Below are 26,892 nucleotides of genomic sequence, written 5' to 3'. Positions count from 1 at the left end.
AGGAGCCCCAGCAGAAGAATTTGACAGATTAAATAAGTTGGAAGTTGTATAAACTACAGGATTACTGAGTACCTTGATGGGTTATCATAAAATGATAAAAGGGGGGAATGAGGATATAGAATGCAAAATAGGGTAACAACTCGCTTCGCATAGCCAAGGACCCTGTCAATCTAAAATGGAGGATCCTGTCAGCATAAAATGGTGGTGAAATGTCGACATCGCTGAGTCACTTGCATATTGTAAGAAATGATCATGTTAACTCAAGAAACTGTGAAGGCAGCAGGAAGTAAAATAAAAGAAGCTAAACTGATCTGTGGCTGCTAATATGGCTGGCACCCACGATGTCACACCTTGCTGGTGGAAACAGTGTAGGGCGGAGTGCAGAGGTTATACAGACAATAGGCGATCAGAAACCACATTACCATGATTGCAAATGCATTACCATAATGATTAGGTGATCGTGAAACCATTACCAGCATATTTACTTAACTATAAACCATTCAGTGAAATGTGACTTCTTTGTTTCATACTGCCAGGCCAGGAAATCAAATTAAATGTATACGTGTACAGCTCGGGATTGGTGCAGACTGTACGATGTGTTAATGTCTTCTCAAATGCAAGTATAATAATGTGGCACACTGTATGAAAGATTGCTTGCTCTGGTTTAACCTGTCGGGACTCTTCTGGAGTCCGGACTGTGCTGTATCAGAGTAAGTCTCCCGGGATGACGGAATAAAAACTGTTGAACTCAACCAGTATTCGACTCAGTGTTTGTACTGAACCAGATTGAGGACCAAAAGAATCCGTTTCAACAATGCCATTTGCCTTCCTTATTGCTTGCTGTGCCTGTATGCTAGCTTTCTGTGTTTCTTGCATGAGGACACCCAAATCTCTCTGAACATTTGAAAGTTTTGCACCATTTGAAAATATTGTTTTTCGATTCTTTCTACCAAAGTGAATAACTTCACATTTCCCTACATTATACTCCATCTGCCACCTTACTGCCCATTCACTTAGTCTATCTATATTCCTTGCCAGACTCTCTGTGCTCTCCTCACCGCTTACTGTCCCACCTAGCTTTGTATCGTCAGCAAACTTGGATACATTACACTCGGTCCCTTCATCTAGGTCATTAATATAGACTGTAAATAGCTGAGGCCCCAACACTGATCCTTGCGGCACCCCACTAGTTACAGCCTGCCAACTGGAAAAAGATTTGTTTAACCCTACTCTCTGTTTTCTGTCTGTTAACCAATCCTCTATCCATGCTACTATATTACCCCCAACCCCATGAGCCCTAATCTTGTGTAATAACTTTTATGTGGCACCTTATCGAATGCCTTTTGGAACTCCAGATACACTACATCCACTGGTTCTTCTTTATCTACCCTTCTAGTTACATCCTCAAAAAACTCTAATAAATTTGTCAAATATGATTTCCCTTTCATAAAACCATGTTGACTCTGCCTAATCATGTTATGATTTTCTAAGTGCCCTGATACCACTTCCTTAACAATGGATTCCAGCATTTCCTAAGGACTGAAGTCAGGCTAACTGGCCTGTAGTTCCCTGTTTTCTTTCTCCCTCCTTTCTTGAATAGTGGTGTTACAGTTGCGACCTTAAAATCTGCTGGGACCATTCTAGAATCTAGGGAATTCTGGAAGATCAAAACTAATGCACCCACTGTCTCTTCAGCCACCTCTTTTAGAACCCTAGGATGTAGGCCGTCAGGTCCAGGAGATTTGTCGGCTTTTAGTCCCATTAGTTTCACTAGTACTTTTTCTCTACTTATATTAATTACATTGAGTTCCTCATCCTCATTAGACCCTTGGTTCCCCACCATTTTTGGAATGCTTTTTGTGTCTTCTACTGTGAAGACAGATACAAAATATTTGTTTAACGTTTCTGCCATTTCCTTATTCCCCATAATAATTTCTCCTGTCTCAGCCTCAAAGGGACCAACATTTACTTTTGCTACTCTCTTCCTTTTTACATACTTGTAGAAACTCTTACAATCTGCTTTTATATTTCTTGCTAGTTTTATCTCATATTCTATTTTTTTCCCTTTTTTATCAATTTTTTGGTCATCTTTTGCTGGTTTCTGAAACTCTCCCAATCCTCAGGCTTACTACTATTCTTTGCAACATTATAAGCTTCTTCTTGCAATCTAATGCTATCCTTAACTTCTTTAGTTAGCCACAGCTGGATCACTTTTCCCGTGGAGTTTTTATTTCTCAATGGAATGTATTTTTGTTGAGAATTATGAAATATTTCTTTAAATGCTAGCCATTGCTTTTCTACCGCCATACCTTTTAATCTATTTTTCCAATCTACCTTAGCCAACTCACCCCTCATACCTATATAATTGGTTTTATTTACGTTTAAGACTCTAGTTTCGGACTTAGGCAAGTCACTCTCAAACTTAATGTGCAATTCTATCATATTATGATCACTCTGCCCCGAGGATCCTTTTACTATGAGATTATTAATTAACCCTGTCTCATTACACAATACAAGATCTAAAATAGCCTGTTCCCTGGTTGGTTCCATGATGTATTGTTTGAGGAAACTGTCCCGAATGCATACCATGAACTCATCCTCCAGACTACCTTTGCCAATTTGATTTGTCCAGTCTATATGAAGATTAAATTCCCCCACAATTATTGCATTACCTTTGTTGCAAGCTCCTACTATTTCTTGATTAATATTCTGTCCAACAGTATAGCTACTGTTGGGGGGCCTATATATTACTCCTACCAGTGTTTTCTGCCCCTTGTTATTCCTTATCTCCACCTATACTGATTCTACTTCCTGATCTTCTGAGCTGAGATCCTTTCCAACTACTGTCCTTATGTCATCCTTTATTATCAGGGCTACTTCCCCTCCTTTTCCATTCTGCCTGTCTTTTTGAAATGTCAAGTAACCTGGAACATTTAGTTCCCAACCTTGGCCACCTTGCAACCATGTCTCTGAAATGGCTATTAGATCAAACCCATTTATCGCTATTTGTGCTATTAGTTCATCTATCTTGTTATGAATGCTTTGTGCATTCAGATAAAGAGCCTTTAATTTAAATGTTTTATCATTATTTCCTGCTTTAACCTTATTCTCTGCTGCACTTCTACTCTTTGTCCTTTCCTGTCACACTCTGCTTATTTTTACCCAAATTGCTACACTGCTCTATTGCCTTGACCTTTCTCTTTAGTTTTCTAAATTACCCCTCACCTAACCCCTTTCCCCCCTTTTTTAGTTTAAAAGCCCTATCTACAGCCCTAGTTATTCAATTTGCCCGGCCCGGTTTAAGTGGAGCCCGTCCCGACGGAACAGCTCTCTCTTTCCCCAGTACTGGTGCCAGTGCCCCATGAATTGAAACCCCTTCTTCCCACACCACTCTTTGAGCCACACATTTAACTCTCTGATCTGCTTGACCTATGCCAATTTGCGTGTGGCTCAGGTAGTAATCCAGAGATTATTCCCCTTGAGGTTCTGCTTATTAATTTAGACCCTAGCTCCTCAAACTCCCTCAGCAGAACCTCATTCTTAGTTCTACCTATGTCGTTGGTTCCTACATAGACCACGACAACTGGATCCTCCCCCTCCCACTCCAAGTTCTTCTCCAGCCATGATGCAGCAACTCGTCAAGGCTTCTTCGACAGCATCTCCCAGCCCAAGACCTCTATTGCTTAGAAGGACAAGGGCAGCAGGCGCATGGGAACACTACCACCACGAATGTATCGAGGAGGCTCAAGCACGTGGGGCGATCCCGTCTGAACTGACTCCCGTTCGGATGGAATTCCTCATTGGCACGCAGCCCCGAAACCCCTCTCGGGAACCAGCGCCTCACAACTTGAGCTGCCTCGAGGAAATGCCCTCCGTGCCTTTTAGCTCTGCGTGGAGGGGTTTCCTGTACGGGCTGCTCCTGCACACTCTCCACTTTGTCATCTTCGCCTGCCATCCGGACACGCCTTGGTGTGCCATCTTGCCGTCCGGCGGAGGCAGAGGTCCCCAATGGAGGGCTCTCTACGCGGGAGTCCTCCCCTTTTCTATTGGGGACTTGGCCTGGAGGGTGTTGCACGGAGCAGTCCCATGCAATAAAATGTTAAGTAGGTTCACGGACTCCCAGGCCGCCTACCTTTTCTGCGGCCTCGAGGAGTCCATGTTCCATGTGTATACTCAGTGTGAGAGGTTGCAGCCCCTGTTCCATTACTTAAAGGGGCTGCTCCTTGATTTTTGGTTGCACTTCAGTCCCACGCTCCTGATCTTCGGTCACCTGGTGCGGAGGGGAGCGGGCAGGTCGGAGGACCTCCTCGTGGGACTGCTCCTGGGCCTGGCCAAAGTGGCCATTAATAGGTCCAGGCAGCGGGCGGTCGAGGGGATCGTCCGGCCCGATTGCCTGCCTCTCTTCCGTGGCTATGTTCGCACCCAGGTGGCCCTGGAGATGGAGCACGCGGTGTCTGCCGGCACACTTGAGGCCTTCCGAGACCGGTGGGCGCCATGGGGACTGGAGTGCATCGTCACCCCGGGTAATGTAATTATAATTTAATTTGATAAGTTTTATTTAAAGTTCTGTTAATTTTCAGTTAATTTGGTTCAATAAAAAGAGGACCACCACCACGAATTTCCCCTCCAAGTCACACACGATCCTGACTTGGAAATACATTGTCATTCCTTCATAGTCGCTGTGTCAAAATCCTGGCATTCCCTCCCTAACAGCACTGTGGCAGTACCTTCACCACACGGACTGCAGCAGTGCAAGAAGGCACCTTCCATACTAGTCTCCTTTTCACTATGGACATCCAATCACTTCCATCCCCCACCAGGTCGGCCTGAGGGCATTTGGCTTCTTCCTTGAACAGAGGCCCAACCAGTCCCTGTTGTGTATGTACCTTTAAGAGAATAACTGGTCTCAGACTGCAGTACCGGCAGTGACCACCCCTATATAAAAGGCGCTAGAGAGCCTCTGTTTTGTTAGATTCGTTTATGCCTTTCACCAGTAAAGTTCTGTTTGTTTCTCTCCTGCTAGTCCGTGTCTCAATCATTCACGGACTTAACACTGGCGACGAGTTAGAAACGAACTTACCTGCAACTCAGCAGCAGCTCCGACGACGTGTTGAAGGTCGGAGCCAGAAGAAAGAAAAAAAAAAAAATAGGCCATTGAAATTCGAGAAACGGGCGTCGACCGTCGATCATCGATTTCAAAACTTGCAGGAGAGACTGTCCAGAGCCAGGCTGGGTTCCTCGGTCCATGGTTTCCCAGTTAATCGGGCTGGTGGCAGGTAGTGCTCTGATCCTTCCTGGGCTGCAACGGGGCCGGGCAGCGAGTCGGGAAGCAAGGAGAGAGAGAGAGGGTGGAGCATACAGGGCGCAGCCGGTGTTTCGAAGCTGGGCAGCGTTCGGACCTCAGAAGAGGGAGGGAAGTGTCCCAGAGGGTCCGCTCCATGACGGGAAGATAATAAAAGAAAACGAATTAATATTTAACGCGCAGGAAACCGTGGAAAGCAACGCTAACAACAGCGGGGAAGAAGGCAAAGCGCGGGAGGCGCCATTTTAGATTTGCAAAATGCCGAAGACTGGCTGTATCACTGCTTTTGATAATACATTAGAGGACTGGACCATGTATGTGGAAAGAGTAGAGGTATATTTCGAGGCAAACGATATAGCGGAGGGGAAAAAGGCATCGGTATTGTTAAACTTAATGGGCGCTAGAACGTACGGCCTATTGTGGGACCTGATTACTCCAGCCAAACCGAAGGCGAAGAGTTTTAACGAAATTGTTGCTGTTCTACAGGAGCACTTAAACCCTGCACTGCTGTTGATAGCAGAAAGATTTAAATTCCACAGGAGAACTCAGCACAAAGATGAGAGCAATGCTGAGTATCTTACGGAACTACGCAAGCTATCAAAGCACAGCCAGTTCGGAGCAGGACTGGCAGATACCCTATGGGACAAATTTGTCTGTGGACTCCTGAGTGAAGGAACACAGAAGAAGTTACTCGCAGAAAAAGAGCTGACGCTAGATAAGGCTTTCAGCGTGGCAATATCGTATGAAGCAGCAGCCAGGGGAGCTGCAGAAATTCAACAAAAACCACAGGAATACGGCACCCACGAAATTACACGGGGATTTGCAAAATGTTATCGCTGCGGCAGAACTAACCATGACCAGAAGGACTGCTGGTCCAAAGACAAAATATGCAGACAATGCGGAAAGATTGGACACATTGCACAAGTTTGTAGGTCTGGGAAGAAGACCAGCAACAACAAAAAGGCTACTAAGGAACCGTACAAGAAAGTACAAAAGATGACGGACAGTAGTTCCGAAGACCAGATGAGCGACAGTGAATCCGGAAACAGAAGACTAGGCTGTCTCAAACTTCACAATGTAATCGCAAAAGAGGATCACTGAACCATTTGGGTCACTCTCATGATAGCAGGGTCCCAAGTTAAAATGGAATTGGATACAGGATCAGCGCTAACCGTCATGAATCGACGAGACTACGAGCGGCTATTTTCACACATACCCTTGAGAGAGACATCCATCGTCTTGACGACGTATACGGGGCAAAAAGTATACCCCAGAGGAAAAATAAGGGTGCCTGTCGAATACAATGGCAAGAAAATACGGAAATTGTATCTCTACATACTGCCAAATGGTGGACCACTGTTATTGGGATGGGAATGGATCATGAAGATAAACTTAGATTGGCATTCCATTCATGCAATGACGGTGGACGGTAAAAAAGATGAAGACGTCACTCCTGGACGATTGTCAACAATCTTAGCTAACGCCAAAGAGGTATTTCAACAAGAACTGGGCATGCTTAAAGGCGTAACCGCCTCGATAAAAATAGAAGAGAATGCAGTTCCCAAGTTTTTCAAAGCGAGACCGGTACCATATGCAATTCGCCCAGCCGTTGAGGCAGAGCTGGAGAATCTGGAGAAGGCGGGCGTGTTGTCTAAGGTCGACTGGAGCGAGTGGGCGACACCCATCGTTCCTGTCATGAAGGAAACGTTAACCAATAAGTCCGGAGAGCCAAGGAAGATTCGCATCTGTGGGGATTTCAAGGTGACGGTGAACCCTATCCTTCGCACAGTACAATATCCTCTTCCAAGGATAGAAGACATCTTCGCCTCGCTGTCTGGAGGGAAGCGTTTTACAAAAATTGACCTAGCACAAGCATATTTGCAGATGGAGGTTGAAGAGTCCTCTAGGAAGTATCTCACGATAAACACTCACAAAGGCCTTTACCAGTATCATCGATTGGTATTCGGAGTAGCATCGGCTCCGGCGATATGGCAAAGAGCGATGGAACAAGTCCTGCAAGGGATTCCGGGGACTCAGTGTTACTTGGACGACATCCTTGTAACAGGTGAAGATGACAGTGAACACCTTAACAACCTAGAACAGGTGCTCACTAGACTACGGGAACATGGGCTGCGAGCCAACCGCCCGAAGTGCGAATTTTTTAAGAAACAGATATCGTATTGTGGCCACGTGATTGATGAAGAGGGGTTACATAAGTCCCCTGACAAAATTGAAGCGGTTGTTAAGGCCCCAGCGCCTGAAAATGTGTCGCAGCTGAGGTCATTCCTTGGGTTGGTGAATTACTATCATAAGTTTTTGCCGAATTTGTCGACAATTCTGCACCCACTGAACGCCCTGCTACGAACGGGGGTAGCATGGAAATGAAGCGATGATTGTAAGCGTGCTTTTCAGAAGAGTAAGGACTTAATCACTTCAAAGGAAGTATTGGCTCACTACAACCCAGCACTGCCAATCAGGCTGGCGTGTGATGCGTCTCCCTACGGCATTGGGGCGGTACTGTCACATAAATTCCTTGATGGTTCGGAGAGGCCGATAGCTTTTGCGTCACGCTCGTTAACTTCTGCCGAGCGTAACTACGCCCAGATTGACAGAGAGGCCCTCAGCCTAGTGTGGGGGGTGAAGAAGTTCAATCACTATCTGCACGGTCAAAAATTTACTCTACTAACCGATCATCAACCTCTTGTCTCCATTTTCAACCCTCAGAAGGGTGTACCAATAATGACAGCACAACGGCTGCAGAGATGGTCCCTTTTCCTAGGGGCACACCAATATGACATCGAGTACAAAGGAACTAAACAGCATGGAAATGCTGATGGATTGTCACGTCTACTGTTGCCGACGGTGGAAGAAGAAGACCTTGCAGTGGATCCAATGGAGTTATTCCACTCGACCATAGTCGAATGTCTCCCTGTGACGAATGCAAACATAGAAAAGGAAACACGGAATGACCCGACACTATCATGGGTCTATGACTTAACGGTGAAGGGATGGCCAGCACATGGCGAACCACTGCTGCCAGCATTCTCGCCGAGAAGAGAACAGCTGTCAGTGTGCAGAGGAACCTTGATGTGTGGATCCAGAGTAGTAATTCCACCTAAGTTGACGGATAGAGTGCTCAATGAGCTTCATGAGGGTCATCTGGGTGGGGTAAAAATGAAGAGCTTAGCCAGAGCGTTTGTGTGGTGGCCAGGAATCGATAGAGAAATCGAAGAGATGACCAAGAGCTGTGCAGATGCCAGAAGGTCCAAAACGCCCCACCACAAGCTCCTCTGCATCCATGGGAGTGGCCCTCATCTCCATGGCAAAGGGTGCACATTGATTTTGCTGGTCCCTTCGTGGACTCGATGTTTTTAATTGCGGTGGATGCACATTCAAAGTGGCCAGAGGTAATAAAAATGTCCTCAACCACCACGGAAAAAACTATCACAGTTTTATGAACCATATTCGCCAGGAATGGGCTGCCTGAACAGATTTGCTCTGACAATGGACCACAGTTTGTGTCTGAAGAGTTCCGGAGGTTCTTAAAGAACAATGGTGTTAAGCATTACACATCTGCCCCATATCATCCAGCCACTAATGGATTGGCCGAGAGGTTTGTCCAAACATTCAAGAAGGCTATCAAGGCAATGTGTAATGAAGATATACCCCTACAACACAAGGTGGACAACTTCTTGTTTGCCTACCGGAATGCGACACATGCGGTTACCAACCAAACTCCAGCCATGATGTTCTTCAATCGAAGACTACGATGCCGCTTGGATTTGGTTAAGCCAAACACCCAAAGAGATGTGGAGAACAGGCAGTTTCAGAATATGAATGAAAGGCCGACCAGGAGTTTTAAGACAGGTCAACCAGTTTTGGCCCGGGACTACCGCACTGAGAAATGGCAGCCAGGAACGATTTGTACACGACAAGGACCTCTCATGTATACCGTGGACGTTGGGGAGAGCATTGTAAGATGACATGCTGACCAGATTCTAGAGTCACTGGAAAACGTCAACTCCACACCACGATCTGATACACCTGGTAATGAAATCGACGTTCCAATTGCAGCTACCGCAGACCCGGTAATATTGGAAGCAGATGAACCAAACAATGACATTGATTCCGACTCAACATTGCCAGAAGAACCTGATATTGCCAGAAGAACCTGATACCCCAAAGAGGTGTTATCCAGACAGAATCAGGAAGTCTCCTCAAAGACTGAACTTATAATTGCTTAAACTTAACCAATGTATCTAGCAACAGTAATTGTGATTGTAATTCGTTATCATTAGTTGTTAAATGAATGTTATGTACTGTTTATCTAAAAGGGGAGGAATTGTTGTGTATGTACCTTTAAGAGAATAACTGGTCTCAGACTGCAGTACCGGCAGTGACCACCCCTGTATAAAAGGCGCTAGAGAGCCTCTGTTTTGTTAGATTCGTTTATGCCTTTCACCAGTAAAGTTCTGTTTGTTTCTCTCCTGCTAGTCCGTGTCCCAATCATTCACGGACTTAACAGTCCCCATCCACCACCACCCTCCTCCGCCTGGCTGAACTTGTTCTCACATTGAACAACTTTCCCTTTAACTCGCACCAAGTACCGTTCACCCATCACTCCTGTGCGGGCTGATCCACCGGGAATTTAGTATACTGTATTCGCTGCTCACGATGCGGTCTTCTCTACACTGGGGAGACCAAACGCAGATTGGGTGACCGCTTTGCGGAACACCTCTGTTCAGTCCGTAAGAGTGACCCTGAGTTTCCGGTCGCCTTTCACTTTAATTATCCGCTCCACTCCCACTCGGACCTCTCTGTCCTCAGCCTCTTACACTGTTCCAATGAAGCTCAACGTAAGCTCGAGGAACAGCACCTGATCTTTTGATTAGGCACTTTACAGCCTTCTGGACTTAACATCGAATTCAACAATTTCAGACCATAACCTCTGCTCCTATCTTTTCATGTGGTAGCTGTTGATGATTCTGCCATTCCCATTTACACCACTTCTAGACTCATCTTTTGTTTCTTCACTTGTCCCATTACTATCTCCTTTTGCATTGTACTATCATACCTTTTGTCATTTAATCACTCCCGCCTTCCACCCTCTCACAGACCTTCCCTTTGGTTCTTTCCTCCCCTCCTCCCTTTCCCTGCCTCTGCCCTTGCTTAAAATCTGTTACATCTTTAACTTTTTTTTTTGTTCTGACGGAAGGTCAACGACCTGAAACGTTTCTCTCTCCACAGATGCTGCCTGACCCGCTGAGTATTTCCAGCATTTTCTGTTTATATTTCAGATGTCCAGCATCCGCAGTATTTTGGCCTTCCATATACATAATGCCTTTAATGTAGTAAAACATCCCAAGGCATTTCACAAGAGTGATTATCAAACAAAATTTGACACCGAGCCACATATGGAGATATTAGGACGGGTAAGAGGTAAGTTTAAAGGAGCATCTTAAACGAGGAGAGAGAGGTAGAGAGGCAGAGAGGTTTTGGGAGGGAATTCCAGAGCTTGGGGCCTAGGTAGCTTAAGGCACGGCCGCCAATGGTGGAACGAAGAAAATCGGGGAAGCGCAAGAGGCCAGAATTGGAGGAGTGTAGAGAGCTTGGCGGGCTGTGAGGCTGGAGGAGGCTACAGAGATAAGCTAGGGTGAGGCCATGGAGAGATTTGAAAACAAGGATGTGAATTTTAAAATCGAGGCATTCCCTTTAGATCAGCGTGCACAGGAGTGATGGGTGAACGGGACTTGGTGCGAGTTAGGGTACGGGCAGCAGAGTTTTGGATGAGCTCAATTTTACAGAGGTTGCAAGGTGGGATGCCAGGCAGGAGCGCATTGGAATTGTCGAGTCTAGAGGTAACAAAGGCATGGATGAGGGTTTCAGCAGCAGATGAGCTGAGGCGGAAGTAGGAAGTCTTGGTGATGGCGTGGATACTGTCGGCTGAAAGTTTTGTGCCTGATAAATGGGTGGCCAGCGATTGACAATCAGAAGGAGGGTGATATGTCGGCTGCCCATTAATGTCCAAAGCTCGCTTGAGGCAATTTTCAGCCAGGCCTGTAAATGGACGAGCAGCCCGCCTGTCTGACACAGGCAGGAGTCTGCTTTAATATGCAAATTGGTATCTTACACTCATTGTAGGCTCCCAATTGCAATTTTCAGATACAATTGGACAGAGCATGTGCCATGCACACTCTGTCCAGTTGTACCAGGCATTGAGTGACCCAATCAGCTTGAGAAAACAAGGCATTGGTCATTTGCTTTACTCGTTTATGGACGCCTGATTGATTTATTTTGCTGGTGTCCCCTTTGGCAGCCAATGATCTTGCAGCATAAACATTAAGGTTGGTTTTGACATTGCTAAACACTCCTGTGGAAAAGTTTGAGTACAGATCACCTTGGAGTATGTGGTACAACTCCGTCATCCTCCAAAAAACAAAATTAAAGGGAGTTTCCCAGGGAAAACACATTTTATTACCATTATCATTGTTTCAAAAAGTGGGACTGCTGCAACAATGGGCATAAAAATACCTGACAAATTGAATGGACAGAGGAAAAATATCAAAAAAGGAAGAAGCCTTAGAAATGGCCTCACCAATCTTCATATGAGTTTTTTAAATCCAATTCAGCAAACAGCTCAGTCCCTAGTAACAATTGATACCCGTTGTATATGGCCAGGTCGACGAATATTATTCTGACCTCAGGAGCCAAAAGAAGGAATGAGAGGGTTTGAGTTTGGAGGCTGCCCCAAATTCATAATTGGTGTTATCCTTTGCCTTTTCATTCTTTATCTCCTTACCCATTCAGTCATTCACTCTCTCACACACAGTCATATATAGTGTAGCACTGCAGCTTAATGCAGTGGAATGTGTTGCTGTGTAAGCCCTGTTTCAAGTGCCCAAGAGCAGAAGGCGGCAGTTCCCAATGTGTGGACTTAACCTAGCAGCTCACAGCACTCTGAATCACCCACCTCCAGGTGTAGTTGGAGAAGTCACAGTCTGTTGGCCAGAGGGCCAGCTCCAGAGCCCAGGGATTCAGACCTCACAGGGGCTGCCTACAAATGTATTTTGGAGCTCAGCATCATGGAGAGCTGTCCACTTCAAGGCTCTCTGCAGCACAGCACCTTTGGCCAAAGTCCTAAGCTGAGCTATAGCTTCCATCATGCGTGCATTGACTGGGAATATGAAGACCTTGATCTGCACTCTCCAGCAGTCTGACCAGTCTGGATTCACCATATGGGGAAATTCAGATCGCGATAGCCATAATGCCTAACACCTTTTTCTGCCCAGCAGTCTGTTTTCATTCTGATCTTTTAGTGTTCAGCAGCAAGGCAGTGGCAGGAGTTGGCATGGATGTTGCAGATGTCTCTCAAGGTGTTGCCACATTTCTAATATCCAACCACCTTGTTCAAAGTGTCCAGCAGTAGAATTAAAGGTAGCCATAAGGAGCATCAGACCACCTCCAGCCCTACTGACAGATACTCACTTCTTCACCCCACTTAGGGAACACTCAGAAAAGGCACATGGATAGGAGGTAGAAGACAAAGGGGAACCACCAGAGTAAACCACACTGAACATAAGTGCATCATACACTGTTTTAAATAAATCAAATTTGATTTAACTGCTACTCGAACACACTATGAGGCTTCACTTGGGATGGAGCAGAGTAAGATAGTTGAAGAGAAATGCTGTTGTGTTCATGAGTCCTGATGTCAAATGTTGTGCAATGACAGTGATAGTTTATTTGGTCAGAGTGTAGGGCAGATAACTGTTATGTAATAGATAAGAGTGCAGATAACTGTTATGTAATAGATGTTTCCTCTATGCTGATATTCCTCTGGAGTTATGGTGGCTCCCTGCGTAACTCCAGTAAGTAAGGAGAAAAATTGGACAAGGAGACATCCACTGCCACTTCTGGGATTTCCCACCAGAGTAATGTTAGGTATTCAATATGTCTGCCTAAGTATGAGTGGGCTTTTTGTAATGATGCGCAAGTGATGGAGATGTAACATACAATGTATTTCATCTTATTTGTACTGTAGCAATGCTAGGTACCAGGAACAGTGTGGCATATGGCATTACAACAGCATTTTAAATGCCCCAAATGGAGTGTAATTGATTGTAAGGCAATTGGTTATTCTCCTACTGCACCATTTTTATTCATGTTAAAAATATATATTCTTTGGCACACGACAGGCAGACAGCCAGATTATGCTGTGACAGGGTCTCACGGTCTGTAAGCAGATTATGCTGTGACAGGGTCTCACGGTCTGCAGGCAGATTATGCTGTGACAGGGTCTCACGGTCTGCAGGCAGATTATGCTGTGACAGGGTCTCACGGTCCGCAGGCAGATTATGCTGTGACAGGGTCTCACGGTCTGCAGGCAGATTATGCTGTGACAGGGTCTCACGGTCCGCAGGCAGATTATGCTGTGACAGGGTCTCACGGTCCGCAGGCAGATTATGCTGTGACAGGGTCTCACGGTCCGCAGGCAGATTATGCTGTGACAGGGTCTCACGGTCCGCAGGCAGATTATGCTGTGACAGGGTCTCAAGGTCTGCAGGCAGATTATGCTGTGACGGGGTCTCACGGTCCGCAGGCAGATTATGCTGTGACAGGGTCTCATGGCCTGCAGGCAGATTATGCTGTGACAGGGTCTCACGGTCCGCAGGCAGATTATGCTGTGACAGGGTCTCACGGTCTGCAGGCAGATTATGCTGTGACAGGGTCTCACGGTCCGCAGGCAGATTATGCTGTGACAGGGTCTCACGGTCTGCAGGCAGATTATGCTGTGACAGGATCTCAAGGTCTGCAATAGTGATTTCACTCCCTCCCTTGAGGCAAGAATCCCGACACAGGTGGGAATTCCACAGTGAGCCTGCCAAAGATGTTAAAATTAACCTGACCCTGGGAAATCAGTCACGTTCAGGCATATGAAAGTCCCACCTCACCTTGTTATGTTAGCATAGGGGCTGGGAGGAAAATTGGCTCTGTTGTTCATTGGCTCTATTATTTGTCTAGAACTAGGGCTCATAGTCTCAGGATAAGGGGTCGGCCATTTAGGACTGAGATGAGGAGAAATTTCTTCACGCAGAGGGTTGTGAATCTTTGGAATTCTCTACCCCAGAGGGCTGTGGATGCTCAGTCGATGAGTATATTCAAGACAGAGATTGATAGATTTTTGGGCACTAAGGGAATCAAGGGATATGGGGATAGGGCAGGAAAGTGGAGTTGATGTAGAAGATTAGCCATGATCTTACTGAATGGTGGAGCAGGCTCGAAGGGCCGTATGGCCTACTCCTGCTCCTATTTCTTATGTTCTTATAGGAGCTAGCCGTAAGTGTCTTGCTGAGTGATTAGTTGGTTATGCTGTTCTTGGTTAGGTTGATCTTCTGCTATTAATTGTGGATGCCTGTCTTCACCTGCCTGTTCCATGACAAAGCCCCTTTGCAGGGTGAAGTTGCGAACTCCTATTGTTTGGAAAGACCCTGTGGTATAAAAATTCACAGCACTGGTTAGCTTGACAGCCACACACAGTGCACTCAGCATCCAGTGTCCACAGATGATTAAAACCTCCATTTTATTGCAGGAGTTTAGGGTAGAGGTTGAAATATTAGACTCATTCAAGGGGCGGTTAAATGACGTCGGGGGCGGGGGATGTAAGTTGCTCTTTATTCTGGATGGATTCACTAAAATGGCCTCCCTCATCTGTATTTGCCTTGTGCATCGAATTGCAGAAATGACAAAATCCAGAAGACAAATGGAGAGCGCTGATCTGTGACATTAGCTTGTATGAGAGCAGACAGTTAAAAATTTTGCATGATTCCCCCAGTTTCTCAGCAAGTTTATCTAGAGTACCTGAACCATACAGACCAGGATGATCCCAAGTTCAATACCCAATCTATGCAGTTAGCTGATTTTAGTCAGTGGAAGTGAGGCCACAATTAACCTCAGTACACGCGGGCTAGGGAGGGGAAAATTGGCCAGGTTTCCCATTTCTGATCACTGTCCAGTGAACCCTGCTGGAAGTGTGTGCATGTTGAGTGATAACAGGAGCGGACTGATACTGTCAATGTATACATGTAAATAATGGCTACTTGGGTGAGGTGTCAGAGGGCTCTTGATGTCTGTGAAACTATATCCCAGGACAAAGTCAATGCATTCAGGACAGGAAGGGAGAAGATTAGTGAAGAAAACTGACAAGAGGAAAATATACTCCCATCTTATTATATTCTGCCTAGAATTGTTTGTCTCTTACTTGCCAAACATCTTCATGACATTGATTCAGGGAAGTGTGTTTTTATATTGTATATATTGTGATCATTAATCCATTCTGCATTTTAACAGTCAAAGAGATGAAATCTATTTTGAGTATAGGGTGTTATCCCACAATAGTCTTTTAGAATTTCCTGTGGCCGCTCAAATAGGTCCATTGAAAGGCTTGGTGTTGGCTGCATGGTAATGCATTCCATGCAACCCATGCAGTTGTATGAGGTCCGAGCCAGTCCGTGGTCCAGTGAAAGGACACCTACGCAATGGTGATAGCTCATCCCTGATCATTTTGTCAACTATTTTTATATTACTTATTGCAAACATGCCTTTTCATGATTGTACGTATGCAGATTTGACACCAGATTAAGTAGGCAATAATAGGTAGTATTTGGTATCATTGCTTAGGTAAATGTATGGGCTCCAAACCAAACCTTTGCATGGGGCCCCTGCAAGGCAAACGTCACTCCTGCTGGAAGGACTCCAACATACTCATAACAAAATGGACAAAATAATAGGGATGTAGCATAGTCAGTGGCGGATGCAAATTAAATGAGACTCAGTAACAATGGATTGCCCCTTCTGAAAAATATAGTGCTTCCAACCCAGGGAAATCTTCCGACTCATAATAAGATCACTAGCACTGAACAAAATTCCATGAAAGCCATAAGTACACTTCTCTTCAAACAAACAAACAAATGGTAAGTTGTCATAAGATATGGGATTTGGCATGCATGGGTTTCTTTTTGTGTCTATGAACTCCTTGTTCAGCTTTAATTCTAGACCATAGTACAAGGCCATGCGTGAGTGTACTGTAAAACAATCTGTGCTTTATCAGCTGAAAGGATATGCACTGGTTAGCAATCTGCATTGTACCATTTTTCTTTGTAGATACATAAAATGTATGGTTCAAAAAAATTAAAATGATAACTTTTAGAAATACCTATTAAAAAAAAGTGGGCTTGAAATCTAATCGTGTCATTGGAACTAAGCTGGAGTGCCAAAAAGTCACAAATTGTGGGGTCTGCTAATTTAAATAGACAGAGGCACGCAAGCTGCCTAATTGTGGCAGGGTTTAAGCCCCAAATAGGCTGTGATGAAGTGAGCCTGGAAAATACATGGAGGAGGGGGAATAGGAAGGGGCAGGGGTGGTGGGGACTGGAAAAAACCTGGGGTCGAGGCAGAGAGCTGGTGCAGCAGCAGGATATAAAACCAAGATTGGAGGAATCAAGCAATATGGATGACAAGGATGGAAGGCACATCTAAGAAACAAGCAGCAAGCTTCAGGGTGCTGGAAATATGGAGCAGGCAGGACAAGCTATTTGGGGCTTGGGTTGAACATCACCAAGAATGTGGTAGACACTCTGTAGAGGGAGGTGGTTGTGACAGTGCTAACTCCTTGAAAGCAAGGACTCTTGCAATGCGGGAAGAAGCTTAATTATGTCACTAAAGCAGCCAAAGTGAGTTACCTGCTCGCTCTGATCCTTCCTGGCAGTCTCTTTATATGTGGGGCACTCTTTTATTCATTACCCTCATGGTGCCAAAGGAGTCAGATGTGAAAGTAAGTAGCACTGGCTCCACAGATGTCAAGCCCTGGCTCCTGAATCTGCAGACTCATCTCTGGGTTCCTGCTCTAAAAAGGAAGATGCTGGATGAGCATCACACTCAGATGGATGCTCTGAGGACCATTGTGTCAAACCGCAAACATATTGTAGGTGCCATGGATGTCTAATGCCATCCTCAGTGGCAATATCCACGAAGGATTTGACCCAGTGCAGTACTACTTAAGTGGGTGGTGTCACCATGAACATCTACATCTGTCTCCCCTACAGAGCGGCTGTGTATGAGTCCCTCCAGGATCAGTTCTCCTCTCAAAACTAACCTGCTGGCCAACTCAGTGTGGGAGCCAGCCAATTTCTCGCCCTCCCACAACCGGCAAGTTATAGCAGGGTGTCTTCCTGATGCTCGCAGCTTGCCGGTGGCATTTAAGTGAGGCCCCACCTGAAAATGGTTCGAGCCTCCTGATTCCAGCTTTGGGTCGTGCTCCTCCAACTCCATGGCTGTTTTGGGTGGAAGCCTAAAATCACACCCAGAGTTCCTTCCGTACCTCCTTCATAAACTCGCCAAGGCTTCTTCGGCAGCACCTCCCAAACCCATGACCTCTACCACCTAGAAGGACAAGGGCAGCAGGCGCATGGGAACACCACCACCTCCAAGTTCCCCTCCAAGTCACACACCATCCTGACTTGGAAGTATATCGCTGTCCCTTCATCGTCGCTGAGTCAAAAATCCTGGAACTCCCTCCCTAACAGCACAGTGGGAGTACCTTCACCACAGAGATTGCAGCGGTTCAAGAAGGTGGCTCACCATCTCCTTCTCAAGGTCAACTAGGGATGGGCAATAAATGCTGGTCTTGCCAGCGACGCCCACATCCCATGAATGAATATTTAAAAAATCGTTGCCTACTTAAGCAGATCTCTTCTGCGACATTATCAAGGGAGCAGCAGTGGTTTGTAGACTCTGGTTGAAGGGTACTTCTTAGGTGGTTGTCTTCACCTTTGGTGTAGCCTTATCTTATGTGCCTCTGTCATTTTCTCTTACTCCTGTATCTGTCCTGCCTCCATTATAAGGAACCCCATATTGAACCCCATGATAAGTGCTTCATGAAACTGCATTTGGAAACAAAAGATATCCCTGCCTGAAACTGCTGAAAGGCAGCTTGAAGAATTGTTTCTTAGTGGAGTAATTAAGAACAGATTTTTGTAATTACTTCAGTCAAAGCTAAGGTTTCAGATAAAGTGTGTGGACATTAAAAGCCTGTAAACTCAGTCACTTTCTGGTTTGACAAGTCATACAGATAACTTAAACCAGATGGAATTCTGATGAAAGTGATGGAATTTCTGAGACTGCAGCTTTGGCCCTCATTATCCTGATATTTGCACCATGCGCTATTTTGGGGGCAGATGTACCTTCTGCCAGCAGCCAATTGTACTGGAACTTAACATGTATTTTAAAAGAGATATCTGGTGTTTTTGACTTACTCCTGAAATTCCAGCCCCCTATGCCAGAAATACTTCACATTTGCACCAAAATAATTGCAGTTTCAGGCACAGTTTCTTTACACACAGTTCTGTAAAACAATGAATCAGCCAATGAAAAATGGTGTGGGCCAAGCTATTAGTGCAAGGAAACACAGCAAAGAAAATACTGTTAGTTCAAAAAGATCACTTGCTTAACTGCAGAACCGAGGGTTTCATTAAGTGACTATAAAATTGTTGAGTGCACCACTGTTAAAATGCAAATTTACTGCACCCTCATTCCTCATGAGGATGGCGTTTTTAAATGTATAAATATGTTTGAATTTTATAGTTATGGATTTAATTCACCTATAAAACCAATTCCTGCCCAACCTTACATGATCCCCCGTGAGACACTGAAAGCTTTTCACATCTGTTACAGTGCCAGGTGCTGCCAGTAAAATGAGATCAGTCTGCAGGTAGGTACAGCTGCCATACCCACGTGTGAAATGATAGTCCTGATAGGTACTTTTAATTATATAAAAGCAAAATACTGCGGATGCTGGAAATCTGAAATAAAAACAGAAAATGCTGGAAACACTCAACAGGTCAGGCTGCATCTGTGGAGAGAGAAACAGAATTAACATTTCAGGACGATGACCTTTCATCTGTATACCCACTTGTGATGTATATTAAAAAATTGTGTGCAGCATGTGTCCAATTCCTGCCTTTGGATGCCTTCTTTTTCTTACTGCTTATCACTAATAGGCCTTATTGGCCTCGACTGGAGTATTGTGTCCAATTCTGGGCACCGCACTTTAAGAAGGATGTGAAGGCCTTAGAGAGGGTGCAGAAAATATTGAAAATAAAGATTTCAATGTTTGACAGCACATTAACAGAAACTTTACATGAACATTGGCTAAAACACCCAAGTGCCTACCCTTGTGTGTTGTTAGTTGGTATGATTGCACTAGGATGAGGGTGAATGTGAAGGGTGGCTAGTGAGATGGGGAAGTGATAATATAGATAGAGAGGGATGGGTGGAGGTGCAAGGTAAGTTGGTGTGAGTAAGGATGTGCAGGAGTAGGGTAGGGAAGGCAGAGTGATGGGGAGGTGATGAGTGGCACAGCAAGATGAGGTTGAGTGTGGCTTTGCAGTAACGTTTCATGATCTACTGAGATCATTGAAAGGTTTGCGCCACTGCACCCAGGTCCTCCTGACCACATCCCTGCAATGTGCAAACAGGCTGCGTTGGTGTCCTGGGGAGGTTTCTTCTGCCCATGGGAAGGGTAGAGGACCTCCCTGCGTGCTGTGACTCCCTCCATAAGCATATGGAGAGAGTCATGGGAGAGCCTGGGTGCAGCCGTGCTTGTCATTGTTTTGCAGCACATCAATGCTGTAGAACACTGAGAGCACAAATGTCAAAATAAATTTGACCATGGTCCCTTTAAGGAAACTGGCTGATGATGCATCATAAATGACATCATCAGACCCGCTTCCTTCAATTGACCGGGAAACTCACTGGCGGGGCTTAACAAGCCCAATCATCGGAAAGTAATTTCGGAGGCCAGGATGGAGACAGAAGTGGGACCGAGACCCGCCACCGACGTCGCCCGCCACGGTTAGTAAAATCGTGGCCCATGTAACTATTGACCAGTTAGTCTAATGCCAGTTGTGGCCAAACTCCTAGAATCCATAATTCTAGATAAAATTAGTGAGAATTTAGAAATGCATGTGTTAATCAAAGATAGCCAGCACAGATTTGTTAACGGCAAAATGGTCTTCAATGGAAATAAAAATCAGGAGAGATGTGAAACTATATAAGTCGATTCACTATCACCAATTTTACACTATCGCACAAAGTCAAAATTACCCCAGGGTTGTTGGATAGTAGAGAATTATTTCCTAAAGCAAATGGTTGAGGCAGAGGCCATTGCATCTTTTAAGGGAAGATTGGATAAATATGTGAAGTAGAGGAAGATAGAAGACTACGGGAAGAGTGCAGGGCAGTAAGATTAGGTTAAGATTGGTGTAGAGAAAGAATGGAACAGACGCAATGGGGCAAATGGTTTTACTAGATGCCTGTGTGATAGTTGCATCAAATCGCTGTATTTTAACTCAGTGATTTTTCTGTTTATTAGGAGTTATTTGTGCTATTCACTACCAGAGATTCATACAGTTTCTTAAAGCTGCACCCCACTCAGTCCCTCTCCCATCTGAAACAGTACAGTGCCCACATAGCACCTATGAGTAATTCACTGGACATCCCCCTCTACCTGCAGATGCTGGAGAATAAGAGGAGGATCAGTGCAGGCATGAAAGCCAATTACCTTCTCACCTTAAATGTTCAAGAATGAGCTGGCTATCCACCGCCAACTGTGCATATAGGCCAAGGCATTTATACCTGTACACGTCTGAGGAATTTGCATTTAGCAGCAAGGGAATGACAGAACTTTTGTCTTCTGCAGCTACACCGTGAAATTACTTCGAGGGCAGAGATGAATCTGTCAGTAGCTGTCAATGTGACTAGTGCTGTGAATTTTTATGACACTGTGTCGTTCCAAACAAAAGAACAAAGGGGGAAAAATTGGGTTGCTTTGCACCTCCTGTTCGTGCCCCAAAGGGGGCGCCACCAAATTTTTCCCCCAAAATCTCTAACAAATCACCCATCTGTAATGCAGTTGCATCATATACTGTTTGTCTAGGCCAGGGAGATTTCTTTCACCATGGATGGCTGCTAGCAACCAAGGATTCCTGGCTCATGATTCTTTTGATGCATCTAGAGACTAGATCTGAACAAAAAATGAAGCATGTACAACAATTAGGGTCTTGGTGCAGCAAACCATCAGGATGCTGAATTAAAGGTTCAGCCACCTTGATTGGACAAGGGGAGTCTTGCTGTCATTGCCAGCCAAAGTATTCCAGAATAGTGCAAAGGGCCATTGCTATGGATCATTAAGAAGAAGGTAGCTAGCCTAAACCAATGGCAAAAGAGGATCCCAAACAGTAATGTCAGTTCACTCAGACGCAGTCTTTCTCCTCACACCACTATTTCAAAAAGAGTAGAGGAGTTCTCCTAATGGGCTGACCAACATTTATCCCTCAACCAGCACATAAAACAGATAATCTGGTCACAAATTGGTTGTTGTATTTCCTACATTACAATAGCAACTACACTTCAAAATATTTAATTGGTTGTTAAACACTTTGGGACATCCTGAGGTCATGAAAGGCACTATATAAATGCAAGACTTCCTTTTTTTAACTTAAGTACCTCTACCACTGTGCAGTGTACCAGAGTAGTTTGCACATGTGTTCCATACCTTGGACAAATAAACTATTAAGGGGAAAAATTCAGTTGGTTAGTGCCTCCCGATAGTACCTCTGGGGAATGCTAACGGGGCGCTAGGAACTTAGCGACCGAGCGTGTCAATTTTAGCGCTGCTCGCGAAATTGACCAGTCGTTTTGCGGCAGCGCTAAACACTACCGCCATGATCTCCTGCGCCTGCAGATCATGACATCAGTCAAGCATGCAACGCCCCGGTAGCACCCCGGACCGGATATTGAGTTGCGCCCCCTGCCTTAGCGTCTGCCGCTAGGAATGACAGGTAGAGGGGAACATTTTCAAGTCAGGAAGGGGCTGGGGGAGTGCTATTTAAAGGCAGGTGCTTCCTGCCTTTTCTTGTTGGCAAAATTTTTGGTTTTAACGCTGTCCTAAGGAGTTTTGGCCCTCAGCGCCACTTTTGAGGTTCCTAAGCGCCGAGCTCTTCCCCTGGGTCTTGTAGGGGTTCACAAAATTCCCCTATTTTCCCTGAAGATTGAACATTGCATTTTATTAAAAATGGTACCTCTGAGTTTTGAACTGTGTATATTCCAAAGAGGTTTGAAAATGACCATCAGAAAGCATGGCCAAAAGACAAAAGAAAGCAGCTAGCAGCTTGGAATATGTCTGTGTGGGAGGATCTAGCAGTGGCTGTGAGTAAGACCTGCCAATCAAAGGGAGGTTCCCTTCAAAGAAATCGATGATGTTTATTGACATAAGGGATTACAACCACTTGAGACTAACCACAAGAACAATCGGCTCTGTGTACACAGAAATTCAAACTCATTCAAAGCACTCACACACAATGGAGATACTGAAGCCATGGAACGGACTTTTGTTATGGAACAGATCAGTATGGATGGGTTTGAATCATTCAGAACAATAGGGCAGTTGGATCCCTTTTGTTTTAGCCCAGGTGAGCTCCGGATGTGGGCGGGAACATTCCGGCCCCAGAGTGTAGACACATTAAATCACTCCAACCATTTTGAATCAGCCAATCACAGCCTTTCTTTTGTGTATTGGAACTTTGGGTGCGAAATTTGCAGACAGCAAAACAGCAGGAACTCACAAGGTATAAAGATAGCTCCTGAGAAGCTATCTCTCTCTTACTTCACTGGACCACAGGTGAGCAGGGTTTCTGACTCCTCAGCAAGGCAACCTAGTCAGGAGTTAGGGGTGGTGGTGATTTAAGGGGATATTGCTAAGATTGTTAAATTAACATTGTAGCCACTTACCCCTCGTTTTTTCCATCTGCCTTCCCCTGTTAAGCATTTTACTGTAATTACTGTGTTCGTGTGGCATAGTTAAAAATTTGATTATAGTTTCTTTAGTTAATAAAGCTTGATTTTTCTCTCATCCAGACCATTTGTCTGTTTGATATCATTAATTATAAGCCCTCCAGTCAGAACTGGAAGGTGGGGTAGCGATTTGAAACCGCTGTTTGAATTGGTTTACAGTGTAGCAGCAAAGGCTGCTGACCAGGTGAATTACCGTAAACCAGGTAAAAGATTGGAATTGGTCAGAGTGCAGGCAAAGGCTGCTGACCAGGTGAATTACCGTAAACCAGTAAAAGGTTGGAATTGGTCAGAGTGCAGGCAAAGCTGCCTGACCAGGTAAATTACCGTAAACCAGTTAAAAGATGCCCCCCTACAAAATGGCAACCGCAGCAGGACTGGAGGCAGTTTTTGATATAATAAGTGGTCTGGATCTGGAGAAAGCACCAGCTATTGCTTTTCTTGCTTTCAGTCTGTGGGTAGTCCTGCGGAAGGTAGTGGCAGTGTGTAGGCTGACCTATCATGGTATAGGTGGCTGGGTTAAGAAGGGTGAGATGAGAGTGCAGGCAAAGGCTGCCTGACCAGGTAAATTACCTTAAACCGGTTAAAAGATGCCCCCTTACAGCCTATCCATTAGTGCTTCAAACACAATTACTTCTGAGGTCTCTCCAGGCCGAGATTCAAGGCTGGAATGACCAGGGTGTGGCTGGCCAGTAAGATGGCCCCTCCCCTTTAAGAACTGGATGACGCCAGTCTGTCTGGCTTCCACGGTAATTGGCATCGCCTGAGCTTTGGTAGCGTTCTGAGGTAGCGCCTTGCTCCCTGATGTTTGTGCCTTAAGAGAGGTGTATAGCACCTGATTTACCGCTCAAATCACCTGCAGGGGCGATCGAGGCAAATTTTGCAGTCAGAGGCGATAATTAGCACCGGGCGCTAAACTTTGCGCCCGGCCGATATTAGCGCCTCAAAATGGGAGATACCGAATTTTCCCCCCTTAGTCTTATATCAAAACTCATCAATACAACTGCATTTCTTCCTAATTATCTTATTCTGCTGTACCCAAATGTAACATCATAGTGCATTAGAGTACCATTTAACCCCTATTTTATTTACCTAACAGTTTGTGGTTCCCATGTTCTTCCCCTTAATTAAATTGTATGGTGTAAACCTTCTACTTCCTAACTGTGTGTTCCTCTAAGTGTTTCCCTGATGAAAGGAGGAAGTATCAGGCTCTAGGGATGGAGCTGCTCCAGTATTCTTTCTTCTGGTTCAGTAGATGGCCCTGTAAATTGCACAGGTATTGCTGCAGTGGCTACCTGGGCCTGTTCACTTTCAAGTCATTTGTGCAGAACAGGTAGGTGATATGGATGTGATATTTCCCTGAGTGACTTCTCCGTCATCCTTGCCAGCTCCTGCTATTCCCATTCCCAAAGATCTGTATGGGAGCAAAACACTGGGCCGCAATGAGTTTGTTGAAGCTTTGCATTATGGCTCTCGCAATCTGATTCCCCAAAATGGTGAGTCCAGGCAAGACAGATTGTTGTAGACTGCAGCCCAACGTCTCTAAAGCCTCAGTTAGAATATTCATTAGGGAAGCTCTGCCTAAGCTTACGACCTTGACTAAAGGGGACTCCCTCCTGCTTCAGATGGACCTGGAGTGACCATACTCTCCATGATGGCCGGAAGCTTGGTCAGAGGGTCATAAATGTGGCATCTTCATACATGCTCTCAAAATGTATAGGCTGTTTGGCACACTCTCAAATGATTGCATGAATTGTTGATGTTGAGCTACCAAATGTGAATTCCTAAGCTCAGCAACTAAAAGAGTCCTTAAACTGGCCTTTCAGCCAGTAGGTTATAGCACTTCCAATTCCACTTGTACAGACTCCTCCTCACTTGTGCTCTGTGTGTCACCAAGTGCTCCTACTCTGCAACTCAATAACCAGCTCAGAGTGGGTATATCTGAGGCGGCTAGTTAGTTGTGAGGTAGAGTGCTATTAGGTGCTCAGCTGAAACCCAACATTGGCCTTTGCCACCTCCTCCTTGTAGGCACCTAGAGGAGAATGCTGGCCGTAAGATACCCCTTAAAACAGAGATCACATGTCCTGTGTGTGGGGGAGTGAATGAGGGAGTGAGTAAGAAGATAAAGAATGAAAAACAAAGAATGGTACTAGTCACGTATTTAGGGAAGCCTCCAACCTCCCACTAGCCCTCCTCCTCTATCACCTCCAAAACCATAATCTGCCCTCTCCTCGTAAAGAATCATTGGGGGTGAAATTCAACTTCGGTGGGGGTGCAGAACGGGCGGTAACAGATCGGTCACTGTTATACAATTTTCTTTTCCATTGACTTCAATGGATAGGAAAATCAAGTGGGGTCTATAGTGAGCTACTGATCTGTTACCGCCCGGTTTGCACCCCTGCTGAAGTTGAACTTCACCCCCAATGTTCTTAGAATCGACGAGGCCCCTTGTGTTCTGCCACTGCAGCTTCTTGTAATGGAAGGAAGGAAGGAAAGAAGTACTGAGGCTGCGTCTGCTTCTGCTGCAAAATCTGGATGAGAGTCTTTGGGGGGAAAACTGGGTTGGTTCCCGCCTCTCGTTAGCACTCCCGGGGAAGCTAATGGGGCGCAAATCCCCTAGCGCCCGGGCATGGCGCCGCTAATGCCTCCCATTAAATGCAGCGGGAGGTTAGTGGCAGCTGCGGTAGGTGGTAGCGCCCTGCGTCGCTGTGCCGCCGGCGATGACATCATCGTCATGCACAGCGCCCTGCTTGCACCCCACTTGTGCCCTGGCCACAATCCTCCCTTGTGCCCCTGACCTATTGCTGCATGATATGTGCAACAGGATCAGGGGGCGGTTTGGCTGCAGTGGCAGCGCAAATTAAAGGGCAGATGTTGGTCGGCTATTTTTATTTTGTCCGACTGCCAGCACCTGCCCCCTTTCGCTTTTGTCTGCGGGGTGCTGGCCGCGATCGCTCAGCCCGGCACTCCTCTTGAGTGCCAAGCTGTTTTCATGGCACCCTGCTCCCCGGTGGTTCGGTAGGGCCACAGTGCATGCAGCACTAGGCCCCTCCCCTTTAACCAGAGGAGGAGGCCTGCAATGACGCGGCGCTGTTGCACGTAGTGCCATGAAATTCAGTAAAAGCACCCTAAGCAGGAGGTGGAGTGCTTTCTGCTAGCGCGTCACCTCCTGCTTGGGGCACTACTACTGAATTTACGGCGGGGGGGGCATTAACTTTTTCGGGGCGCTAAAATTAGCGCCTCAGTGACGTTAGCGCCCCAAACTGGGTGCCACCCAATTTTTCCCCCTTTATATTTAAAAAAGAAAGACTTGCATTTATATAGCGCCTTTTGCAACCTCAAGGCATCCCAAAGTGCTTTATAGCCAATGAAGTATTTGAAGTGTAGTCAATGTTGTAATGTTGTTTATGTGTGATCATCTGCTGCAAGCAGGTACAAAAGAGATGTGTGTTGGAAAGAGGAATATGAGAGATGTTATTATCACCCAAGTGTTCAGCGCAGAAGCACCTGTGAACTTGCAGCATGATCCACAGGACAAACACATTGATACGGCAGTAATAGAGATTTCCCTGCTAAAACATGGGCAGCCCGGTGCATTTGGAACATGAACATTTTCCAGAGTGCTGTGCATTCTCCCTCTGTGTTGCTCCTGCAAGCTTGCAATGAAAATGCTGTTAAGATGCATT

The sequence above is a fragment of the Somniosus microcephalus genome, chromosome 10 (genome assembly GCF_052327205.1).
Source record: "Somniosus microcephalus isolate GS21.2 chromosome 10, FLI_Smic_1.0, whole genome shotgun sequence".
In the NCBI taxonomy this organism is placed as follows: Eukaryota; Metazoa; Chordata; class Chondrichthyes; order Squaliformes; family Somniosidae; genus Somniosus; species Somniosus microcephalus.
Note: the sequence above shows the minus strand (reverse complement) of the source record.